Genomic DNA, 6156 nt, shown 5'->3' with positions numbered 1-6156 from the left:
GAGTACAATACAACATCAGTAATAATGGATACCATTTCCTGAGAAGGGTTCATTTATAGCACAGTCTGTCTATACATTACTGCCATAGAGTCTGTGTTCTGTGTGGAAAATGCAGGGAAGATGCAGATTTTCTGTGTCTCTACTCTGTTCTCCATGCGGCAACCACATTCCTCAGCGCAATAAACTTGTAACTGAAAACTTCCCGGGGGATGGGGACAGACTCCAGAGTGAGCTTAAACTACAGGGAGTGCAGAATTATTAGGCAAGTTGATTTTCTGATCATATTTTTTTTCCAAGCACATTTTACCAATTCCAATCCACATCAATCTTAATAACTACTATTAATATTGTTTTTAATCATTTATAAGTGATATATAATTGTTCATGAAGGCTGGAAATGAAGAATGCCCTATATTCAGGTGTGCAGAATAATTAGGCAGGTTTTCTTTTACAGATAAAATGAGCCAAAAAAGAGATTTAACTCCGACTGAAAAGTCAAAAATTATTAAATACTCATGAGAAGGACGCAATACTAATGTAATACTAGAAATTGCAAAGTTAAAGCATGACCATTGGACAGTGAAATGCTCATTGGGTCAGCGGGGTCATACAAAAACAGCTGGAGAAGAAAAGACACGTTAACTGCAAAATAATTAAGAATTAAGGTGAAGAATTAAGTGTGAAACCATCAGGAACCCTTTAGTCTCCAGCGCCACCATTTCCCAGTACTGAAACCTACCTGGAGTCTTCAGAAGTGTGAGGTGTCAGGATCTCAGAGACTTAGGTTAGGTGAAGAATCCTAAAAAATGACCCGCTCTTAATAAGAATCACAAGCTGAAGTGTTATAAAATACATGAAGACTGGGTTTTTATAGGTACTTCATGTACTTTATAACACTTCAGCTTGTGATTCTTATTAAGAGCGGGTCGCTTTTTAGGATTCTTCACCTAACCTAAGTCTCTGAGATCCTGACACCTCACACTTCTGAAGACTCCAGGTAGGTTTCAGTACTGGGAAATGGTGGCGCTGGAGACTAAAGGGTTCCTGATGGTTTCACACTTAATTCTTCACCTTAATTCTTAATTATTTTGCAGTTAACATGTGTCTTTGCTTCTCCAGCTGTTTTTGTATGACCCTGCTGACCCAATGAGCATTTCACTGTCCAATGGTCATGCTTTAACTTTGCAATTTCTAGTATTACATTAGTATTGCGTCGTTCTCATGAGTATTTAATAATTTTTGACTTTTCAGTCTGAGTTAAATCTCTTTTTTGGCTCATTTTATCTGTAAAAGAAAACCTGCCTAATAATTCTGCACACCTGAATATAGGGCATTCTTCATTTCCAGCCTTCATGAACAATTATATATCACTTATAAATGATTAAAAACAATATTAATAGTAGTTATTAAGATTGATGTGGATTGGAATTGGTAAAATGTGCTTGGAAAAAAAATATGATCAGAAAATCAACTTGCCTAATAATTCTGCACTCCCTGTATTGGTTAACTAACCAATAATTGTGTCTGATTTGCCTCAGTCATTACATGGCTGAAGATATCGTTGCGCAGGTGGTGGAAAAGTTAAAACGCGCCACTTGTTTTGCTTTGCAATTAGACGAGTCAACTGACAATAGTGGCGAATCACAATTAGTTGCATTTGTTCGCTTACAAGGACAAGGATGAGATCGACGAACATTCTGTAAGCCAATTCTGGGCAAAACCACCGGTGAGGACATTTTTAATGCTGTGGATTCTTTTCTCACGGAGCACTTGTTGGACTGGCAGTGCTGCTCACACATATGCACTGACGGTGCAGCATCAATGACGGGGCGGATCCATGGATTCGTCTCACGCGTGAAACAGGTACACCCCGGCATTTAAACAATACACTGCGTGATTCACAGGGAGGCGCTAGCTTCAAAACGAATGAGCCCCAAATTACACAAAGTCCTTAATGATGCAGTTAAAATAATTAATTTCATCAAATCCCGACCGCTGAATGCCAGGCTATTCAAAAAACTGTGCGACGGAGTCGGCTCTGAGCACCAGCAATTACTGTTACATACTGATGTACGCTGGATCTCGAGAGGAAAAACGCTTCAGAGACTGTTTGAGTTACAGGAGCAAGTCTGTGATTTTCTCTCTGAGCACTTGCATCCAAGCGCAGCACTGCTGAAGGACTACAACTGGCCCACTTAGCTTACTTGGCGGATGTTTTCAGCAGGCTTAATGACTTGAGCTTGGAATTGCAGGAAAAAGACACATCTGTCCTACACCTGTATGATCGAGTTTCCAGTTTCATGAAGAAAATTACCTCTGGGGTAGGAAATGTGAGGATGGGGATGTCAGTAGTTTCCCTCAGCTGAACATGTACATTTTAAATGGTGGAGCTGATAAAGTCGGCATTCTGCAGACAGTACAGACACACATGAACAAACTTTCCTCTGAGTTTAAATCATACTTTCCAGACATTGAGGTTCAGAATTCTGAACTTGACTGGATAAGGAATCCTTTTGTACCTACTAGCATCCAGACCGCTCCTGCTAGTCTCCAGGAAAGACTTATAGATTTGTCCTCAGATAGGGGTTTGAGACTAATGTTTTCAGAGACATCACTGACACAGTTTTGGTAAATGTGCACTGTATGAACTGCTACCTTTTGGGTCAACCTATTTGTATGAGGTAACATTTTCAGCCATGACACACATAAAGACAAAACAGAGAAACAGACTCAGCCTGGAGAGAAGTCTTATTGCTGCTGTTGCCACACTTCACCCCAGAATACAAAACCTTATTTGTGATAAACAAGTGCACATTTCACATTGAAAATAAAATTAATGAAGTAACATTCAGATGGAAATTTATAAAATTTCTGTAATAAACTGACATTTCCAGCTATTAATATTGAAGGTAGTATGACAGTGTAATAACTCAATTTCATGTTGTTAAAATATTGATCTGTAACAACAGCAATATGTGTAATATACATCTGGGTTGACCAATTAATGCAAACAACTCAAAAAAGGTTGAGAACCACTGCCGTAGAGAAACCATACATGCCTTCGAAGTCTAGCATGTTATAATGTTTTAGCTAGTCTTAGTTTATAATATAAATGTTATGCGTGTTTCGCAAATGCCCCGGCCCAGAGTCCTCAATGATTAATTAATATTATTGTTTTTCTTATAGCTCAACCAATAAGAAACTGGGGAAGCGAGGCTATAAAGTGAGAGGAGGCGGACTTTCGGGTCTCTCTGCCAGCCACAGCCTTCTTCGCAGCCACATTCTTTATTTATTTTATTTTTACTTAGTTTGTACTTTTTGTTGGAGCGGGGAGTCCCAGCTTGACTTTACTAGTTGTGTTCTTTTTCTCCCTTTTGTTGCTGGGCGACCCGTCTCTTTTATTTTTGTGAGTAATTTGTGTTAAAATAAATAATTTATTTGGAAAACACTAGCCATCTGTTATGTTACGTGTCCCTTTTCACTCCTAGGCATTTAAACCAGGGACTGTAACAATAAATATTAATATAAATATAAATAATATAAAATAAAATATAAATATTGCATGTCATTCTTCATGATTTGTGAAGAATTTTTTTTTCTGTCCTCTGGTCTGAATTTTTTTCCCAGTGACTCTTATTTTATAATACGCTCCAAAAGTTGGACACTTAGAAACTTTTTACTCTGTCGATTCTACTTGCGTCAAGAAATAAATTCATAATTTCCGTTATATCTGAAAGCCATTATAGGGTTAGTTCACGCAACAATGAAAATAATGTGATTAATTACTCACCCTCATGCCGTTCCACATCCATAAGACCTTTGTTCTTCTTCAGAACACAAATTAAGATATTTTAGTTGAAATCCGATGGCTCAGTGAGGCCTGCATAGCCAGCAATGACATTTCCTCTCTCAAGATCCATTAATGTACTAAAAACATATTTAAATCAGTTCATGTGAGTACAGTGGTTCAATATTAATATTATAAAGCCACAGGAATATTTTTGGTGCACCAAAAAAACAAAATAACGACTTATTTAGTGATGGCCGATTTCAAAACACTGCTTCAGGAAGAATCGGAGCATAAATGAATCAGTGTATTGAATCATGATTCAGATCGCATGTCAAACTTCTGAAATCACATGACTTTGGTGCTTCGAACAGCAGATTCGATACACTGATACATTTATACTCCGAAGCTTCCTGAAGCAGTGTTTTGAAATCAGCCATCACTATATAAGTCGTTATTATAGTTTTTTTTGGCACACCAAAAATATTCTTGTCGCTTTATAATATTAATATTGAACCACTGTACTCACATGAACTGATTTAAATATGTTTTTAGTACATTAATGGATCTTGAGAGAGGAAATGTCATTGCTGGCTATGTATATAGGCCTCACAGAGCCATGGGATTTCAACTAAAATATCTTAATTTGTGTTCCGAAGATTAACAAAGGTCTTAAAAAAGGGTAGAGTGACTAATAATCAGTTCAACCTAATAGAAAATTTATTTAAAATAACATTAAAACTGGCCACGTATTTCTAGCAGGTAAAATCCCATAAATACACAACATTCAATCAAATTACCTCATTTTTTGCGGTCAAAACTGACTCCACCCACATAAGCCAGCAAATCGCGCTACATTAAGTGCTGTTCTCGACAATAAGTGGTTAGCACTTACTAGCATGAAGAACAAATATAGACACAGACTGTATAGAGATTCAAAGGGGCTCTGTGTAGGAATGACACCCAGTATACAAATCAACAACACATGAAACAAAGTTTTATTCAAACTTATTGATCTAACAATCATGTATTTAAAGTCCTGCTGCCATCTCAACACAGCTGTGCCAATTCTGCTGCTGAACCCCTTCATCCATCATGTCCCTCACTGCTGCTCTTCTCAATGGGGACAACGTTGATCTAGAGGATGAGGAAGACTATGATGATGATGAACCCCTGAACCCCTTAACCTTGAAGCAAGAGTGGGAGAAGATGTGAGGGACAATCTGCTGCTGCAAACATTCATGTGCTCTCCATCAGCATGATTAAACTGTTTGAAATTTCATGTTTTCATAGCTCTCTCCATTTACTCCTGAAATCTGAACTGCTGAGGACAAGGTGGATTCATTTTGTTTTCCAAGAAAATGCTCCATCAACTCTACCAAAAATCATCTACACAAATCATTTCACACTGGACAGCTTTGTGAACGAATGTCAATACAAAGGGACAATACAAAACATACAGCCTCCAGAGTTATGGAATTATATTTGTCTCAATAAAACTGAACATAACTGAACATATCAAAAATATGCCATTACTAAAGAATACAAGAATAAAAACAATGAAAATAAAAAAAAGAACTCAGTTGCATAAATTTAACAAGCTCTTCAATTATGCTTAATTCTTTGTTAATGTTTTTCAAAGATTTTTGCAAAATCGTAGATTCTGAAAACATTGCCACAAGTTTCACTTACACTTCACAGTTTTTTGTTGTTTTGGCACAACCCTCTCATGGAGGTGGGCTTAACAGTGCTCTACTCTGATTGGATAGTGAACTTTTGATGAACAGGTGCTCTCTGACCTGGAAGTACAGATGTCACACAGTGGCGCGCATATTGGAAAGCTCTCGCGGGGATTTGTGTGCAATACCTTGTGCTTCGTATTACTAAATATGTAAATAATATTTGACCTTTGATCATCTCAGTCTCTAAAGATGAGCTCTCAGGAGAGACACGGAAGCAGCATCATCTTCCTCTGCTTGTCCTTCAAAGCAGCTTGAAGTAAGTTTGTGTTACTGAAGTATCTATAAAAGTTTTATTCATGTACAGTGTGCAACGCTTTATTTGACATTTGTTTAAAAACTTGATAAAGTTTTATTGATTAAAAACTTATGTATATCATGATACCATGTATAGACATAAACAAATTAACTGGAGAGGAAGAGAGAAAGAGAAAAGAGGATGATTGGTTTAAATATCCTAAAGGAGTTGTTTTTTTACCTGTAGGAACAAGTGCAAGAAGACATTTTACAGCATATGCTGACAAAGTTTAGCTTGATTTTTCGGATTGAAACTTTAGATTTGGATTATCTCCTGGATCCTGCTCAGCAAGAACTGGATTTGGCAATTACTGCATTAAATCATGTCAACAT

The sequence above is a fragment of the Chanodichthys erythropterus genome, chromosome 3 (assembly GCF_024489055.1).
Source record: "Chanodichthys erythropterus isolate Z2021 chromosome 3, ASM2448905v1, whole genome shotgun sequence".
NCBI lineage: Eukaryota > Metazoa > Chordata > Actinopteri > Cypriniformes > Xenocyprididae > Chanodichthys > Chanodichthys erythropterus.
This window is presented reverse-complemented; position numbering follows the sequence as displayed.